Source organism: Eurosta solidaginis, chromosome X (genome assembly GCF_040869045.1).
Source record: "Eurosta solidaginis isolate ZX-2024a chromosome X, ASM4086904v1, whole genome shotgun sequence".
NCBI classification, from domain to species: domain Eukaryota; kingdom Metazoa; phylum Arthropoda; class Insecta; order Diptera; family Tephritidae; genus Eurosta; species Eurosta solidaginis.
In genome coordinates, this window is record NC_090324.1 from 124,889,846 (window position 1) to 124,911,180 (window position 21,335).

Sequence of the window (21,335 nt, forward strand, 5' to 3'; positions counted from 1 at the left end):
TAAAATGGGTGTGACACCTACCATATTAAGTAGAAGAAAAGGAAAAGTTCTGCAGGGGAAATCAAAAGCCCTTGGAATCTTGGCAGGAATACTGTTCGGGGTATTACATATATAAATAAATTAGCGGTACCCGACATATGATGTTCTCGGTTACCATGGTCCACATTTTGGTCGATATCTCGAAAACGCCTTCACATATACAACTAAGGGCTACTCCCTTTTAAACCCCATATCGTACAAATCAATTGGCACTAACCAGAATAGAAGTAGGATTAATGAAGACAAAAAAGAAACCGCTGTGATGGCTGAATGGTTATAGCAGCGGCGCCTAAACGTTGCCGATGAAGGAATTTAGCAGTTCCCGAAATGAATCTATACAACGAGCTTTGGCAGTTGTCTAAATTTTTATTCTTTCTTCAATTCTAATTAAAAATTTTTTTAATTAAGAAAAAATTTATCATAACAATAATAATGATAAAAAATTATTGTTAGGCCTTGAGTTCGTTTCGAACCCGCGATCTTACAAATCAGTAGGCCGACATAACCACAAAAATTGTTAATACATCCCAGAGCACGGGGAAAAGTGTCAATAAAATATTACACTATGGCAGCATTGCCATCAAACAAGTCCAATTTTCAGATCCATTCTGCAACAGATGTCGCAGTGTTGTGAATATCAATTGACACGAACCAGAATAGAAGTAGGATTTATGAAGACAAACAAAAAACCGCCGTGATGGCTGAATGGTTATAGCAGCGGCGCCGAAACGTTGCCGATGAAGGAATTTAGCAGTTCGCGAAATGGATCTATACAACGAGCTTTGGCATTTGTCTAAAGTTTTTTTTTTCTATTCTAATTTAAAAATTTTTTCAATTAAGAAAAAAATTATCATAACAATAATAATGATAAAAAATTATTGTTTGGCCTTGAGCTCGATTCGAACCCGCGATCTTACAAATCAGTAGGCCGATATAACCACAAAAATTGTTAATACATCCCAGAGCACGGGGAAAAAGGTGTCAATAAAATATGACACTATGGCAGCATTGCCATCAAACAAGTCCAATTTTCACATCCATTCTGCAGCAGATGTCGCAGTGTTGTGAATATCAATTGGCACGAACCAGAATAGAAGTATGATTAATGAAGACAAACAAAAAACCGCTGTGATGGCTGATTGGTTATAGCAGTGGTGCCTAAACGTTGCCGATGAAGGAATTTAGCAGTTCCCGAAATGGATCTATACAACGAGCTTTGGCAGTTGTCTAAATTTTTTCTTTCTTCTATTCTAATTAAAAAATTTTTTCAATTAAGAAAAAATTTATCATAACAATAATAATGATAAAAAATTATTGTTAGGCCTTGAGCTCGATTCGAACGCGCGATCTTACAAATCAGTAGGCCGATATAACAAAAAAAATTGTTAATACATCCCAGAGCACGGGGAAAAAGGTGTCAATAAAATATGACACTATGGCAGCATTGCCATCAAACAAGTCCAATTTTCACATTCATTCTGCACCAGATGTTGCAGTGTTGTGAATATCAATTGGTACGATCCAGAATAGAAGTAGATTAATGAAGACAAACAAAAAACCGCTCTGATGGCTGAATGGTTATAGCAGCGGCGCCTAAACGTTGCCGATGAAGGAATTTAGCTGTTCCCGAAATGGATCTATACAACGAGCTTTGGCAGTTGTCTAAATTTTTTCTTTCTTCTATTCTAATTAAAAAATTTTTTCAATTAAGAAAAAATTTATCATAACAATAATAATGATAAAAAATTATTGTTAGGCCTTGAGCTCGATTCGAACGCGCGATCTTACAAATCAGTAGGCCGATATAACAAAAAAAATTGTTAATACATCCCAGAGCACGGGGAAAAAGGTGTCAATAAAATATGACACTATGGCAGCATTGCCATCAAACAAGTCCAATTTTCACATTCATTCTGCACCAGATGTTGCAGTGTTGTGAATATCAATTGGTACGATCCAGAATAGAAATAGATTAATGAAGACAAACAAAAAACCGCTCTGATGGCTGAATGGTTATAGCAGCGGCGCCTAAATGTTTCCGATGAAGGAATTTAGCAGTTCCCGAAATGGATGTATACAACGAGCTTTGGCGGTTGTCTAAATTTTTTCTTTCTTCTATTCTAATTAAAAAAGTTTTTCAATTAAGAAAAAATGTATCATAACAATAATAATGTTAAAAAATTATTGTTAGGCCTTGAGCTCGATTCGAACGCGCGATCTTACAAATCAGTAGGCCGATATAACAACAAAAATTGTTAATACATCCCAGAGCACGTGGAAAAAGGTGTCAATAAAATATGAAACTATGGCAGCATTGCCATCAAACAAGTCAAATTTTCACATCCATTCTGCAACAGATGTCGCAGTGTTGTGAATATCAATTGGCACGAACTAGAATAGAAGTAGGATTAATGAAGACAAACAAAAAACCGCTGTGATGGCTGAATGGTTATAGCAGTGGCGCCTAAACGTTGCCGATGAAGAAATTTAGCACTTCCCGAAATGGATCTATACAACGAGCTTTGGCAGTTGTCTACATTTTTTCTTTCTTCTATTCTAATTTAAAAATTTTGTCAATTAAGAAAAAACTTATCATAACAATAATAATGATAAAAAATTATTGTTAGGCCTTGAGCTCGATTCAAACCCGCGATCATAAAAATTAATAATTATGCAGTATTACAATTTAAATTATAATTAAATAAGAAAATAGATAACGACATTAAATGCTTATTTTATGAGCAGTGGAAATGTCATTTCCTCCATTCGGTATTAGCTATTTTGGTAATTGTGCAGTTTATGGTACCCACAGGAATTTTTTGCCTTTTTTCTTGAGTGAGGTATCAAAATACGCTTATTTATGTCTATATTACGAATCCGAAAGAGGAACTTAACATTTTTCACCCGTTTAAAATTTATCCACGAATAACTGTTTCATTGGGCGCGTTTTGTTTCGGCACAATTACGTTATTGTAGGCGCACGAATCAACTCAATTCCGATATTTGGTATATTAATGAAATTTGATACACACGAATTAATGAAGAAATAACTTTTAATTTCACTTGTTTATTCCAATTTAGGAAAAGCAAATATCACAAAAACTCGCTTGTTTCCTTGTTGCAGTTAAACACATGGACACACACGAATACAGAGAAATTGCAGGTGAATAGTGATGCCAGCTCAGCAACAATAGAAATTACTAATGCTTTTCTCTAGTCGGAACAATGCAAGGTGGTGGCAGCTCGGCATAAATTCAGATAAATACCAAAAGTCTGGCAGCGATTTAGCCAATTAAAATGATGCCAAATTTTATTACCAGCTGGCAACCCTGTCATTATTTAGCAGTAAATGTAAAAAATCGTTGAAAAGAAAGAGACAGATATACATTCATATCTTAGCTCAAAAGTTGTTAATTTTTTTTAATGTTAACGGCTTTTTAAAATAGCCGTTAAAAAGCTTAATATTTTCGGTGAGTGCCTACGAAATTTCCTTGTGCGGTTCAAATACTAATAAAAACTCAACATGTGCGACATTGGAAGCCAAACTGTGTGTAAGTTCTTACGAATGAACCCGGAAGCACTAAAAAGTTTTCTTATTAATCACGGTGTTTTAAGTGCGGTGAGACTGTGCCCCACGAGCAATAACCAATGCGTTTTGTCGGCCAAGGATTTTATGTGCCGTAAAGTGAACACTGTAGTGAAAAATAAGAAAAAACTTAAAATGAAGTGCTCGCTTAAGCAGAGTATTTATACGAATACCTTCTTTTCCGGCTCCCATCTGAGTGTGGACCAAATCTGTCGCTTTGTGGTATATTTTATAACCACGCCTTACCCTAAGACCCAGTCCTTGGAAGAGACTATTGAGATCGCGCGTCATACGGTCGTCGATTGGATTAGTTTTACTCGGGAGGTGTTGATGAACTGGGACATTAGCAATAGCGATTAATTGCTCAGTGGGGAGGGTAAGATAGTCGAGGTAGATGAGGCGAAGATGGGACGCCGGAAATATAACCGCGGAAGGGTTATTGAGGGGCTATGGGTTTTCGGTGGAATCAAGCGCGACTCGAAAAAGATTTTTGTAGTGCCGGCACCTGATCGTTCGAGAGAGACTTTGCTCGATGTGATTAAGCAAAATATCGTGCCAGGTACTACCATCTATACTGATTGTTGGAGGGCGTACGATCGTTTGGAGGAACATGGCTACATTCACGCTAATGTGAACCATAGCGAGAACTTTGTAGACCCCACGTCCGGAGCTCATAGGCAAAATATTGAGTGAAATTGGTGAGAGTTCCGGTCGAAAGTTCCGCGCTACGGAAGAATGGAGGAACACTTTGATTGGCTATATAACGCCGATAGCAACTAGAGCAAGAAGAACACGTAAGTTAAAAAGCAAATATACATTCCAAATGTGAATATAAATACATTTAAATTTCATTATATTACAGCCCATTTGACTGAAACACTATTTGATGTAGTATCGCGGTATTCAAATATGTAAGTATATAAATATATAATAAAACAATAATCAATAATTCGGTGATAAGACATTGCGGGTGAAAATAGGCCTACAGGGGAACCGAACACCTAAAAAAAAAAATCGGTAACCCGCCCTTTATGCAACCTAAAGGGCGATGTGGAATGGCATAGTGAATTTACAAAACTTAAGTAAAGAGGTTACTACAATCAATACAGTTCAAGTCATTGTGGATAATACAAGTTTGATATATTATCCGTCAACGGCCTGACAGGATGTTCAATATGGCTACTTTTTAGCGATTTGGCAGCGTTTTGACAGGATGTTCAACATGGCGGCGCCATTTCGCCATTTTTTTTTGCAGGCTCGGAAATTATTTTTTTGGGTATGCGTAGTGGAACTTTCTTTTCCCGAGCCCAAATCCTATCGAAAAATCGATGGCGCGATATCGGTTAACTTTCGTCCATACAAATTGACCCAGGTTAAGGTACGTACATAATGCTACCGTGTTTCGGAAAATTTCAGAGCCTGATGTTATACATATATAAAAAGGAATCCCTCATTTCCTTGGTCTTAATATAAGGCGTGTACTGAAAAATCGATTTCGTTAGTTCTTTTCATGCTGGTAGAGGGAAAGGACGAGAATTGGGGTGCGCAGATCTGGAAGTATGCTGGCCTCTAGCTCTTTTTTCCATTTTCCATTTTAGGCCCGTATTATGAATGTCGCCGTGAATGTTTGCGTCGCATTCATTCACATTCACATTCACCCAGAATTCGTATTTTATAACTTCTTACGTATTCGCGTTACTCCTCTTACGTAGTTACTACGTATTCACTTAGACTGTCAAACGCAATACGTAGCCAGTATAGCCACTTGTTACTTTTTTATTTCTGAAAGCTTTGCAGTGCAATTTTTTCGGAATAACATCGTTTTAACAAGATGGCAATATTGCAGGGCAAGATAATTGTAAATAAATAAAAACAGCGTAAACCAATATTTATTGTACCAGCGCGAGAACGTAAGGCAAATCGTTTGGAGGGATTTTTGAGTGGCGGATTTGGTTGCATATACAATGTACACTCTAGACTGCCATTAGACACCATTAAGGTTCACCGCCAAACAAGGTCCAAACCCGCGCCTGGTCAACTGCCCTTGGACAAGGGCACTTTCGATTTTGCTGTCAAAACTATAAGGAATGAAGGCGTCACAGGCAGGTTTCCAGCGCAATATATAGCTTCTCCAAACCCAATTGTCAACCTCACCTATCCGCGGCGAATCCTGTTTCACTAACAGACGAGGATTTGGCGACCCCAAGCTCCTCATGGAACTTGGGGGTAGGGAGGGAGGGAATGGCCTGAAGGTTTAATGTGGCCACATAAATCGTTCCCGAGATGGTCGGGCTTGCACCTTAATGGTGCTATGGTACCGGAGCGTACCGGATTTGTATCCGGCAAAGGACCATCACATCGATAACACTCCCCAAAGCCTTCGGGGAGCAACCTTATCGCTACAACAACAACAACAACAACAAGGCGTCACAGGACTGGCAGCGAAAAGATAAGCATCGGTTCAAAAATTTTTGCTGGTGGTGCAGCGGGTATAGCATATTGGATGGTGGGTATGCCAGCTGATGTCCTCAAGAGCAAATAGCATAGAGCTCCTGCAGGCAAGTATCCGCGTGGCGTGCGCAGCGGATTCGTGGATCTAATGCAGTGGTTCCCAACCTTTTCTAGGCCAGGGACCACTTTTACCTTTCTGTTGGTGCCAGGGACCACTAGTTAAGTAGGTATAATAAAAAATTTTAAAAATCAAATTGAACTTTATTTAAAACCTCAATGGGTATTTATGTACACAAAAATAAATTTAAAAAATGTTCTATAGATGGACGCCGTTTCGAGATATCGCCATAAAGGTGGACCAGGGGTGACTCTAGAATTTATTTTGTACGATATGGGTATCAAATGAAAGGTATTAATGAGTATTTTAAAAGAGCGTGGGCCTAAGTTCTATAGATGGACGCCGTTTCGACATATCGCCATAAAGATGGATCAGGGGTGACTCTAGAATTTGTTTGTACGATATGAGTATTAAATAAAAGGTGTTAATGAGTATTTTAAGAGGGCGTGGGCCTTAGTTCTATATGTGGACGCCTTTTCGAGATATCGCCATAAAGGTGGACCAGGGGTGACTCTAGAATTTGTTTGTACTATATGGGTATCAAATGAAAGGTGTTAATGAGTATTTTGAAAGGGAGTGGGCCTTAGTTCTATAGGTGGACGCCTTTTCGGAATATCGTTATAAAAGTGGACCAGGGGTGACTTTAGAATGCGTTTGTACAATATGGGTATCAAACGAAAGGTGTTAATAAGTGTTTTAAAACGGAGTGGGCCTTAGTTCTATAGGTGGACGCCTTTTCGGAATATCGTTATAAAAGTGGACCAGGGTTGACTCTAGAATGCGTTTGTACAATATGGGTATCAAACGAAAGGTGTTAATAAGTGTTTTAAAAGGGAGTGGGCCTTAGTTATATAGGTGGACGCCTTTTCGGAATATCGTTATAAAAGTGGACCAGGGGTGACTCTAGAAATTGTTTGTACGATATGGGTATCAAATGAAAGGTGTTAATGAGTATTTTAAAAAGGAGTGGGCCTTAGTTCTATAGGTGGACGCCTTTTCGGAATATCGTTATAAAAGTGGACCAGGGTTGACTCTAGAATGCGTTTGTACAATATGGGTATCAAACGAAAGGTGTTAATAAGTGTTTTAAAAGGGAGTGGGCCTTAGTTATATAGGTGGACGCCTTTTCGGAATATCGTTATAAAAGTGGACCAGGGGTGACTCTAGAAATTGTTTGTACGATATGGGTATCAAATAAAAGGTGTTAATGAGTATTTTAAAAGGGCGTGGGCCTTAGTTCTATAGGTGGGCGCCTTTTCGAGATATCGCCATAAAGGTGGACCAGGGGTGACTCTAGAAATTGTTTGTACGATATGGGTATCAAATGAAAGGTGTTAATGAGTATTTTAAAAAGGAGTGGGCTTTAGTTCTATATGTGGACGCCTTTTCGAGATATCGCCATAAACGTGGACCAGGGGTGACTCTAGAATGTGTTTGTACGATATTATTAAATTAAAGGTATTAATGAGGGTTTTAAAAGGGAGTGGCCCTTAGTTGTATATGTGAAGGCGTTTTCGAGATATCGACCAAAATGTGGACCAGGGTGATCCAGAACATCATCTGTCGGGTACCGCTAATTTATTTATATATGTAATACCACGAAAAGTATTCCTTCCAAGATTCCAAGGGCTTTTGATTTCGCCCTGCAAAACTTTTTCATTTTCTTCTACTTAATATGGTAGGTGTCACACCCATTTTACCAAGTTTTTTTCTAAAGTTATATTTTGCGTCAATAAACCAATACAATTACCATGTTTCATCCCTTTTTTCGTATTTGGTATATAATTATGGCATTTTTTTCATTTTTCGTAATTTTCGATATCGAAAAAGTGGGCGTGGTCATAGTCGGATTTCGGCCATTTTTTACACCAATACAAAGTGAGTTCAGATAAGTACGTCAACTGAGTTTAGTAAAGATATATCGATTTTTGCTCAAGTTATCGTGTTAACGGCCGAGCGGAAGGACAGACGGTCGACTGTGTATAAAAACTGGGCGTGGCTTCATCCGGTTTCGCCCTTTTTCACAGAAAACAGTTATCGTCCTAGAATCGAAGCCTCTACCAAATTTCACAAGGATTGGTAAATTTTTGTTCGACTTATGGCATTAAAAGTATCCTAGACAAATTAAATGAAAAAGGGCGGAGCCACGCCCATTTTGAAATTTTCTTTTATTTTTGTATTTTGTTGCACCATATCATTACTGGAGTTGAATGTTGACTTAATTTACTTATATACTGTAAAGATATTAACTTTTCTTTTAAAATTTGAATTTAAAAAAAAAAATTTTTAAAAGTGGGCGTGGTCGTTCTCCGATTTTGCTAATTTTTATTAAGCAGGCATATAGTAATAAGTGTAACGTTCCTGCCAAATTTCATCATGATATCTTCAACGACTGCCAAATTACAGCATGCAAAACTTCTAAATTACCTTCTTTTAAAAGTGGGCATTGTCCAAAATTTTACTAGTTTTCTATTCTGCGTCATAAGTTCAACTCACCTACCATGTTTCATCGCTTTATCCGTATTTGGTAAGGAATTATCGCACTTTTTCGATTTTTCGAAATTTTCGATATCGAAAAAGTGGGCGTGGTTATTGTCCGATATCGTTCATTTTAAATAGCGATCTGAGATGAGTGCCCCGGAACCTACATACCAAATTTCATCAAGATACCTCAAAATTTACTCAAGTTATCGCGTTAACGGGCAGACGGACGGACGGACATGGCTCAATCGAATTTTTTTCCATACTGATGATTTTGATATATGGAAGTCTATATCTATCTCGATTCCTTTATACCTGTACAACCAAACGTTATCCAATCAAAGTTAGTATACTCTGTGAGCTCTGCTCAACTGAGTATAATAAAAGAAATTTTCAAAATGGGCGTGCCTCCGCCCTTTTTCATTTAATTTGTCTAGAATACTTTTAATGCCATAAGTCGAACAAAAATTTACCAATCCTTATGAAGTTTGGTAAGGGCAAAGCCTCTATGACGATAACAGTTTTCTGTGAAAATGGGCGAAATCGATTGAAGCCACGCCCAGTTTTTATACACGGTCGACCGTCTGACCTTCCGCTCGGCCGTTAACACGATAACTTGAGCAAAAATCGATATATCTTTACTAAACTTAGTTCACGTACTTAACTGAACTCACTTAATCTTGGTATAAAAAATGGCCGAAAATGCCATGAAAAAATGAAAAAATGCCATTTGTCTATACCAAATACGAAAAAAGGGAAGAAACATGATAATTGGATTGGTTTATTGACGCAAAATATAACTTTAGAGAAAAACTTTGTAAAATGGGTGTGACACCTACCATATTAAGTAGAAGAAAAGGAAAAGTTCTGCAGGGGAAATCAAAAGCCCTTGGAATCTTGGCAGGAATACTGTTCGGGGTATTACATATATAAATAAATTAGCGGTACCCGACATATGATGTTCTCGGTTACCATGGTCCACATTTTGGTCGATATCTCGAAAACGCCTTCACATATAAAACTAAGGGCTACTCCCTTTTAAACCCCATATCGTACAAATCAATTGGCACTAAGCAGAATAGAAGTAGGATTAATGAAGACAAAAAAGAAACCGCTGTGATGGCTGAATGGTTATAGCAGCGGCGCCTAAACGTTGCCGATGAAGGAATTTAGCAGTTCCCGAAATGAATCTATACAACGAGCTTTGGCAGTTGTCTAAATTTTTATTCTTTCTTCAATTCTAATTTAAAAATTTTTTTAATTAAGAAAAAATTTATCATAACAATAATAATGATAAAAAATTATTGTTAGGCCTTGAGTTCGTTTCCCACAAAAATTGTTAATACATCCCAGAGCACGGGGAAAAGTGTCAATAAAATATTACACTATGGCAGCATTGCCATCAAACAAGTCCAATTTTCAGATCCATTCTGCAACAGATGTCGCAGTGTTGTGAATATCAATTGACACGAACCAGAATAGAAGTAGGATTTATGAAGACAAACAAAAAACCGCCGTGATGGCTGAATGGTTATAGCAGCGGCGCCGAAACGTTGCCGATGAAGGAATTTAGCAGTTCGCGAAATGGATATATACAACGAGCTTTGGCAGTTGTCTAAAGTTTTTTTTTTTTCTATTCTAATTTAAAAATTTTTTCAATTAAGAAAAAAATTATCATAACAATAATAATGATAAAAAATTATTGTTTGGCCTTAAGCTCGATTCGAACCCGCGATCTTACAAATCAGTAGGCCGATATAACAACAAAAATTGTTAATACATCCCAGAGCACGGGGAAAAAGGTGTCAATAAAATATGACACTATGGCAGCATTGCCATCAAACAAGTCCAATTTTCACATCCATTCTGCAGCAGATGTCGCAGTGTTGTGAATATCAATTGGCACGAACCAGAATAGAAGTATGATTAATGAAGACAAACAAAAAACCGCTGTGATGGCTGAATGGTTATAGCAGTGGTGCCTAAACGTTGCCGATGAAGGAATTTAGCAGTTCCCGAAATGGATCTATACAACGAGCTTTGGCAGTTGTCTAAATTTTTTCTTTCTTCTATTCTAATTAAAAAATTTTTTCAATTAAGAAAAAATTTATCATAACAATAATAATGATAAAAAATTATTGTTAGGCCTTGAGCTCGATTCGAACGCGCGATCTTACAAATCAGTAGGCCGATATAACAAAAAAAATTGTTAATACATCCCAGAGCACGGGGAAAAAGGTGTCAATAAAATATGACACTATGGCAGCATTGCCATCAAACAAGTCCAATTTTCACATTCATTCTGCACCAGATGTTGCAGTGTTGTGAATATCAATTGGTACGATCCAGAATAGAAGTAGATTAATGAAGACAAACAAAAAACCGCTCTGATGGCTGAATGGTTATAGCAGCGGCGCCTAAACGTTGCCGATGAAGGAATTTAGCTGTTCCCGAAATGGATCTATACAACGAGCTTTGGCAGTTGTCTAAATTTTTTCTTTCTTCTATTCTAATTAAAAAATTTTTTCAATTAAGAAAAAATTTATCATAACAATAATAATGATAAAAAATTATTGTTAGGCCTTGAGCTCGATTCGAACGCGCGATCTTACAAATCAGTAGGCCGATATAACAAAAAAAATTGTTAATACATCCCAGAGCACGGGGAAAAAGGTGTCAATAAAATATGACACTATGGCAGCATTGCCATCAAACAAGTCCAATTTTCACATTCATTCTGCACCAGATGTTGCAGTGTTGTGAATATCAATTGGTACGATCCAGAATAGAAGTAGATTAATTAAGACAAACAAAAAACCGCTCTGATGGCTGAATGGTTATAGCAGCGGCGCCTAAATGTTTCCGATGAAGGAATTTAGCAGTTCCCGAAATGGATGTATACAACGAGCTTTGGCGGTTGTCTAAATTTTTTCTTTCTTCTATTCTAATTAAAAAAGTTTTTCAATTAAGAAAAAATGTATCATAACAATAATAATGTTAAAAAATTATTGTTAGGCCTTGAGCTCGATTCGAACGCGCGATCTTACAAATCAGTAGGCCGATATAACAACAAAAATTGTTAATACATCCCAGAGCACGTAGAAAAAGGTGTCAATAAAATATGAAACTATGGCAGCATTGCCATCAAACAAGTCAAATTTTCACATCCATTCTGCAACAGATGTCGCAGTGTTGTGAATATCAATTGGCACGAACTAGAATAGAAGTAGGATTAATGAAGACAAACAAAAAACCGCTGTGATGGCTGAATGGTTATAGCAGTGGCGCCTAAACGTTGCCGATGAAGAAATTTAGCAGTTCCCGAAATGGATCTATACAACGAGCTTTGGCAGTTGTCTAAATTTTTTCTTTCTTCTATTCTAATTTAAAAATTTTGTCAATTAAGAAAAAACCTATCATAACAATAATAATGATAAAAAATTATTGTTAGGCCTTGAGCTCGATTCAAACCCGCGATCATAAAAATTAATAATTATGCAGTATTACAATTTAAATTATAATTAAATAAGAAAATAGATAACGACATTAAATGCTTATTTTATGAGCAGTGGAAATGTCATTTCCTCCATTCGGTATTAGCTATTTTGGTAATTGTGCAGTTTATGGTACCCACAGGAATTTTTTGCCTTTTTTCTTGAGTGAGGTATCAAAATACGCTTATTTATGTCTATATTACGAATCCGAAAGCGGAACTTAACATTTTTCACCCGTTTAAAATTTATCCACGAATAACTGTTTCATTGGGCGCGTTTTGTTTCGGCACAATTACGTTATTGTAGGCGCACGAATCAACTCAATTCCGATATTTGGTATATTAATGAAATTTGATACACACGAATTAATGAAGAAATAACTTTTAATTTCACTTGTTTATTCCAATTTAGGAAAAGCAAATATCACAAAAACTCGCTTGTTTCCTTGTTGCAGTTAAACACATGGACACACACGAATACAGAGAAATTGCAGGTGAATAGTGATGCCAGCTCAGCAACAATAGAAATTACTAATGCTTTTCTCTAGTCGGAACAATGCAAGGTGGTGGCAGCTCGGCATAAATTCAGATAAATACCAAAATTCTGGCAGCGATTTAGCCAATTAAAATGATGCCAAATTTTATTACCAGCTGGCAACCCTGTCATTATTTAGCAGTAAATGTAAAAAATCGTTGAAAAGAAAGAGACAGATATACATTCATATCTTAGCTCAAAAGTTGTTAATTTTTTTTAATGTTAACGGCTTTTTAAAATAGCCGTTAAAAAGCTTAATATTTTCGGTGAGTGCCTACGAAATTTCCTTGTGCGGTTCAAATACTAATAAAAACTCAACATGTGCGACATTGGAAGCCAAACTGTGTGTAAGTTCTTACGAATGAACCCGGAAGCACTAAAAAGTTTTCTTATTAATCACGGTGTTTTAAGTGCGGTGAGACTGTGCCCCACGAGCAATAACCAATGCGTTTTGTCGGCCAAGGATTTTATGTGCCGTAAAGTGAACACTGTAGTGAAAAATAAGAAAAAACTTAAAATGAAGTGCTCGCTTAAGCAGAGTATTTATACGAATACCTTCTTTTCCGGCTCCCATCTGAGTGTGGACCAAATCTGTCGCTTTGTGGTATATTTTATAACCACGCCTAAGACCCAGTCCTTGGAAGAGACTATTGAGATCGCGCGTCATACGGTCGTCGATTGGATTAGTTTTACTCGGGAGGTGTTGATGAACTGGGCCATTAGCAATAGCGATTAATTGCTCAGTGGGGAGGGTAAGATAGTCGAGGTAGATGAGGCGAAGATGGGACGCCGGAAATATAACCGCGGAAGGGTTATTGAGGGGCTATGGGTTTTCGGTGGAATCAAGCGCGACTCGAAAAAGATTTTTGTAGTGCCGGCACCTGATCGTTCGAGAGAGACTTTTCTCGATGTGATTAAGCAAAATATCGTGCCAGGTACTACCATCTATACTGATTGTTGGAGGGCGTACGATCGTTTGGAGGAACATGGCTACATTCACGCTAATGTGAACCATAGCGAGAACTTTGTAGACCCCACGTCCGGAGCTCATAGGCAAAATATTGAGTGAAATTGGTGAGAGTTCCGGTCGAAAGTTCCGCGCTACGGAAGAATGGAGGAACACTTTGATTGGCTATATAACGCCGATAGCAACTAGAGCAAGAAGAACACGTAAGTTAAAAAGCAAATATACATTCCAAATGTGAATATAAATACATTTAAATTTCATTATATTACAGCCCATTTGACTGAAACACTATTTGATGTAGTATCGCGGTATTCAAATATGTAAGTATATAAATATATAATAAAACAATAATCAATAATTCGGTGATAAGACATTGCGGGTGAAAATAGGCCTACAGGGGAACCGAACACCCAAAAAAAAAAATCGGTAACCCGCCCTTTATGCAACCTAAAGGGCGATGTGGAATGGCATAGTGAATTTACAAAACTTAAGTAAAGAGGTTAATACAATCAATACAGTTCAAGTCATTGTGGATAATACAAGTTTGATATATTATCCGTCAACGGCCTGACAGGATGTTCAATATGGCTACTTTTTAGCGATTTGGCAGCGTTTTGACAGGATGTTCAACATGGCGGCGCCATTTCGCCATTTTTTTTTGCAGGCTCGGAAATTATTTTTTTGGGTATGCGTAGTGGAACTTTCTTTTCCCGAGCCCAAATCCTATCGAAAAATCGATGGCGCGATATCGGTTAACTTTCGTCCATACAAATTGACCCAGGTTAAGGTACGTACATAATGCTACCGTGTTTCGGAAAATTTCAGAGCCTGATGTTATACATATATAAAAAGGAATCCCTCATTTCCTTGGTCTTAATATAAGGCGTGTACTGAAAAATCGATTTCGTTAGTTCTTTTCATGCTGGTAGAGGGAAAGGACGAGAATTGGGGTGCGCAGATCTGGAAGTATGCTGGCCTCTAGCTCTTTTTTTCCATTTTCCATTTTAGGCCCGTATTATGAATGTCGCCGTGAATGTTTGCGTCGCATTCATTCACATTCACATTCACCCAGAATTCGTATTTTATAACTTCTTACGTATTCGCGTTACTCCTCTTACGTAGTTACTACGTATTCACTTAGACTGTCAAACGCAATACGTAGCCAGTATAGCCACTTGTTACTTTTTTATTTCTGAAAGCTTTGCAGTGCAATTTTTTCGGAATAACATCGTTTTAACAAGATGGCAATATTGCAGGGCAAGATAATTGTAAATAAATAAAAACAGCGTAAACCAATATTTATTGTACCAGCGCGAGAACGTAAGGCAAATCGTTTGAAGGGATTTTTGAGTGGCGGATTTGGTTGCATATACAATGTACACTCTAGACTGCCATTAGACACCATTAAGGTTCACCGCCAAACAAGGTCCAAACCCGCGCCTGGTCAACTGCCCTTGGACAAGGGCACTTTCGATTTTGCTGTCAAAACTATAAGGAATGAAGGCGTCACAGGCAGGTTTCCAGCGCAATATATAGCTTCTCCAAACCCAATTGTCAACCTCACCTATCCGCGGCGAATCCTGTTTCACTAACAGACGAGGATTTGGCGACCCCAAGCTCCTCATGGAACTTGGGGGTAGGGAGGGAGGGAATGGCCTGAAGGTTTAATGTGGCCACATAAATCGTTCCCGAGATGGTCGGGCTTGCACCTTAATGGTGCTATGGTACCGGAGCGTACCGGATTTGTATCCGGCAAAGGACCATCACATCGATAACACTCCCCAAAGCCTTCGGGGAGCAACCTTATCGCTACAACAACAACAACAACAACAAGGCGTCACAGGCCTATACAAAGATATGACTGCACCACTCACAGTGCAGCGCCCATATTTGCGTTATACTTTGCTGGTTATGCATAGGGTAAACGCGTGCAACAAACAGGTGAAAATGCAAAGCAAACATACACCCAATTTTGAATTGCTTGCTCTTTTTCCGGGTTGATGTCAACCGTTATTACAGTGCTTGTGAACATATTAAATGCTTATTACAAGTGCAGCAATCGTCAGGTGGTGAACGTAAATACAAGGGTATGTAAGATACAGCCTCGAAATTTTACAAGGAAGGCGGTATACGTAGCTTATACAAAGGGAGCTGTGCGAAGCTGTTGCGTGATTTACCCGCAAATGCTTTCTATTTTCTCACTTACGAGTATATTCAAAGTAAGGTCAAAGAGCAAACTGGCAGCGAAAAGATAAGCATCGGTTCAAAAATTTTTGCTGGTGGTGCAGCGGGTATAGCATATTGGATGGTGGGTATGCCAGCTGATGTCCTCAAGAGCAAATAGCATAGAGCTCCTGCAGGCAAGTATCCGCGTGGCGTGCGCAGCGGATTCGTGGATCTAATGCAGTGGTTCCCAACCTTTTCTAGGCCAGGGACCACTTTTACCTTTCTGTTGGTGCCAGGGACCACTAGTTAAGTAGGTATAATAAAAAATTTTAAAAATCAAATTGAACTTTATTTAAAACCTCAATGGGTATTTATGTACACAAAAATAAATTTAAAAAATGTTCGGTAATTTGTTATCAATGTGATTTTTGAGCTTGTATATTTTGTACGAGCTCGTGGATCCTCGGACTAATTCTGTTGCTTAAAGCTACACGCAGATCATCACTTACTTCCAAACGATTCCTTGCCTTGTTTTTAATTACCAACAAAGCAGAAAATCCCTGCTCACATAAATAAGTCGTTGAAAAATACATCAAGTAACGCAAGGCAATTTCTCGAAATTTGTTATAAGAAATAGCTTTTTTACACCAAAACGATTCTATTGAATTCGATTCAAAAGCATCCTTGCAGCTACGAATCAGTTTTTGATCAACTATAGCTTCTTCGGCATATTCTGGGAAGTAACGATTGAATTCATCAATCAACATTTATAAATGAGTTTTAATGTTTTTTTGGATATTTGCTACACTCGAGCCATACTTTTTGTCTTCCACAAGATTTTTTTCTTCAGTTTACTTATCCACAACTGAAGTTTGCAAATAAAAGCTAGAAGTTTGTCTTCAAAAATGAATATATTTCCGACGTTTTGTAACTGTTTATTTCCGGAACCTTGCAGTTGCATATTCAGTTTATTCAAATGTTCGAAAACGTCCACAAGATAAGCCAAATTTAGCTGACACGTCGGATTAGTAAACTGTTTTGAAATATCATTCATTTTTTTTCAACCAGAAATATCTCAACCTCTGCCCTTAGTTCGTACTATCTTGCCAACATATTACCTTTCGAAAGCCATCGAACTTCTGTGTGAAAAAGAAGTGCTTCATGGTTAGACTCCATATCAGTGCACAACTTTTTGAAAAGGCGTGTATTTAATGCGCTGCTTTTAATTAAATACACAACTTTTATAGCCATTTGCAACGTATCATTAAGGCATACGGTTAAAGTCCTAGAAGCTAATGCCTGGCGAGGAATTAAGCAATGTGACGTTATTATCTTGGGATTTTTCTGTTTAACTAAAGTCGACAAACCAGAACGTAACCCTAACATTGCTGGAGCACCATCAGTGCAGAGAGAAACGAGGTGATCCCACATCAGATTATGCTTATCAAAATATTCCGCTATTGAATTCATGACGTCGATACCTTTCGATGTTGTTTCCAGCTCCCGTGAAATCAATAATTCTTCTTTAATTACGTTGTCATCTAAAAAGTGAACAAATACCAGTAGTTGACAACTATTTGAAATATCGGTCGATTCATCACACTGCAAAGCGAAAAATGGAGATTTTTTGATTTTTGAAACAAATTGCTCCTCTTCATCATTTGACATTAGCTCAATTCGAGCTTTGATAGTGTTATTGGACAGAGGTATATCCTGAATTTTTTTCTTGGCCTCTAATCCCAGTACTTATTCGACGGCTTTGATCATACAGGGTTTCACAAGCGTTTCCCCGATTGTATGAGGTTTTTTAGATTGTGCTATCAATTTAGAAATCTCAAACGAAGCTACTAATGATTTTTGTGATGCTGAAAATCTCGTACCACTAGGTCCAAGTTTCATTTTTTTAGGTTTTCTAATTTTCCTTCAAAGAATTCTACTGGACGGTCAGACAAATTCGGATGTACCGTGTCTAAGTGGCGTTTTAACTTCGCCGGTTTTAAAGCTTCATTTGCGAGGACAGTTGAGCATATAACACAATGTGGTTTTATTTCTCCCTTATTTTCTATCGAAAAATCCAAACTTTATATAGTTACTATCGTATTTTCTCTTGGGCCCCATGCCCTTAAAATAAAATTAAAAAAAAAATAGAGCTAAATACAAACTAGGAAAACAAAACCGTAAGTTCAGACATGATAAAAAATATTTATCATGGTGTTACACTACGATCACACTGCAACCGACTTTTGTCGTCCATCAGCAAACACACATCCGCACACATGTGTTTTAGATGTGCTCGCAAGTTTCATTCGATTTCACCCGAATGTAAACAAAGTTTTGCTCGTCCGTGCAAATAGAACGCGCTCGAATTTGCCGGCCATGCCGGACTCCAAAAATCGGTTGCACTGTGCGCGTAGCTTAAGCTGGCTTCTCCCGTGACACAACAAAACCAAGTAAGCAGGTGGGAAACTAATCGATACTTACTTGTTTTGGTTTTGTCACGGGAGGTACTTATTTTTTATATAACACAAAAAACAAACAAAAAAAAGTACTACGAACCCAGGAATAACAAATCTTCGCACTTGAATTATCAATTCAACTTTTAGAAGTTCATAAACATTTAATTCGTGACCTCTAGTTATCTAACCGATAGTTTTCTTACAAGGAACATCAGCTGTTCTTCCTTGCATGGAATAGGTAACCTTGTAATTGAACCATGTTACTTCACATGTGCATATGCATATACCTATATTGATGTTTCATTAAAATTACGATATCATATCAAATCATATACAAATCACAACAGCAATTTGATATGCACTGATTCAACACCATTTACACATAATCGTGAGCTCATTTAAACAGAAATATACGCTTTTAAAATGTACATGGTAATTAAAATGTCTACTTACCTGTACGATTAACGGACAAATTCAAAAAATAAAGTTAAAAACAACGATCAGTAATGATCAATTCCCTTCCTCACACAGTAAAGTAATACTAAATGCTATTACAGAAACTCAAATATAACAAATGACTGGGTTAGTTATGAGCGACGCACTGTTTTTTCAGTATCAGTGAAGAGAGTGACTGCTACCTTCAATAGCTGTTACTTTTTAAGAAAATCACAATCGCTACTCCTATTTCACTTATGTATTCTTATTTTATGGAGGGGGGGTCCTACAGCAGCGAAATTTGGCATAATAACTTTTGTGGTAATACGATTTGGCATTATACATGGAAAATAAATATATGTATGTGGAGCAGCTGTTATTTTGCTACGCCATATGTGGATAGTTTTTGTTTACCAACCGTTAAATTTCAAATCATTCGCGGACCATATTTTTTATTCCGGACCACCGGTTGGGAACCATTGATCTAATGAGAACCGATGGTCCTTTGGCTTTATATCGCCGTGTCACACCAGTTACGTTACGTGCCTTTCCAGTTAATTCTGCCTGCTTCTTTCGCATCCAGATAGCAATTGATGCATTCGGCGCTATAGTCGCTTTTTAAACTAAAGAATTTAAACTAAAAGACTAAAAATAATATTTTTTTAAAACAACATAGTCTATATAGCGTACTTATAAATCTATGCAATTTTCACTATTTTAATTTCTATAAAAAAAAATAAATAAACTATTTTACGTATGATTATTGCTATCATACTGGATTCTTGTAAAATTATTAGTGTACACATCCTATATACATAGGCAGAAAAAGTATCAAAATGGTGAGATAGCTGAGCAGCTTTTAGGAGAATTAAAACCAAAAACAGCCAAATCATATGCAGCGCTTATAAGAGGCATGGCTAAATTCTTTAAGGAAAAAACAAGTTTTCATATTTATTATATTGTTTTTTTTTTTTTTTGTTGTTGTTGTTGTTAAAATAATATTGCTTCATCCGAAAGGCGGGATTACTCAAGAGTTGTTATTGTAATTGCACAACCAGTCTCCAGGTCCAAGCGGCTTTTATGATTATGGGCAAATCCAGTTTTCACCGGAACTAGTATTTTGGTTATAGTATGAACTCCGTTGAAGATTTTTTACCCTCCATACCTACAAGTCTGCGGTGTCTTTGTTGTTTTTGTACTAACGATAAAGACACTGTTGTTGTCATTGTTGTAGCTGTGCTTCGCCCCATCCAATAGCCGCGACCGATCATCAATATCCTCTAACGGGAGTCCAACGAAACTTGTTTTTTCAACCGGGCTGGACAAAGTGAGAGGGGTGTTAGAAGCGTTGGTTCCAAATTATAATTAACAAGTAAGGAAGGCTAAGCTCGGGTGTAACCGAACCGTCCGTTAACACGATAACTTGGGTAAATTTTGCGGTATCTTGATGAAATTTGGTATGTAGGTTCCTGGGCACTCATCTCAGATCGCTATTTAAAATGAACGATATCGGACAATAACCACGCCCACTTTTTCGATATCGAAAATTTCGAAAAATCGAAAAAGTGCGATAATTCCTTACCAAATACGGACAAAGCGATGAAACTTGGTAGGTGAGTTGAACTTATGACGCAGAATAGAAAACTATGAAAATTTTGGACAATGGGCGTGGCACCGCCCACTTTTAAAAGAAGGTAATTTAGAAGTTTTGCAAGCTGTAATTTGGCAGTCGTTGAAGATATCATGATGAAATTTAGCACGAACGTTACACTTATTACTATATGCCTGTTTAATAAAAATTAGCAAAATCGGAGAACGACCACGCCCACTTTTAAAAATTTTTTTTTTTTAAATTCAAATTTTAAAAGAAAAGTTAATATCTTTACAGTATATAAGTAAATTATGTGAACATTCAACTCCAGTAATGATATGGTGCAACAAAATACAAAAATAAAAGAAAATTTCAAAATGGGCGTGGCTCCGCCCTTTTTCATTTAATTTGTCTAGGATACTTTTAATGCCATAAGTCGAACAAAAATTTACCAATCCTTGTGAAATTTGGTAGAGGCTTAGATTCTAGAACGATAACTGTTTTCTGTGAAAAAGGGCGAAATCGATTGAAGCCACGCCCAGTTTTTATACACAGTCGACCGTCTGTCCTTCCGCTCGGCTGTTAACACGATAACTTGAGCAAAAATCGATATATCTTTACTAAACTCAGTTGACGTACTTATCTGAACTCACTTTGTATTGGTGTAAAAAATGGCCGAAATCCGACTATGACCACGCCCACTTTTTCGATATCGAAAATTACGAAAAATGAAAAAAATGCCATAATTATATACCAAATACGAAAAAAGGGATGAAACATGGTAATTGTATTGGTCTATTGTAGCAAAATATAACTTTAGAAAAAAACTTGGTAAAATGGGTGTGACACCTACCATATTAAGTAGAAGAAAATGAAAAATTTTTGCAGGGCGAAATCAAAAGCCCTTGGAATCTTGGAAGGAATACTGTTGGTGGTATTACATATATAAATAAATTAGCGGTACCCGACAGATGATATTCTGGATCACCCTGGTCCACATTTTGGTCGATATCTTGA

General features: G+C 37.3%; 1 pseudogene; it reads left to right on the plus strand.

Moving 5' to 3' along the window:
- The first annotated feature begins 4,030 nt into the window (after positions 1–4,030).
- LOC137235130 (congested-like trachea protein) lies at positions 4,031–19,349 on the plus strand (annotated as a pseudogene).
- Positions 19,350–21,335: the final 1,986 nt, after the last annotated feature.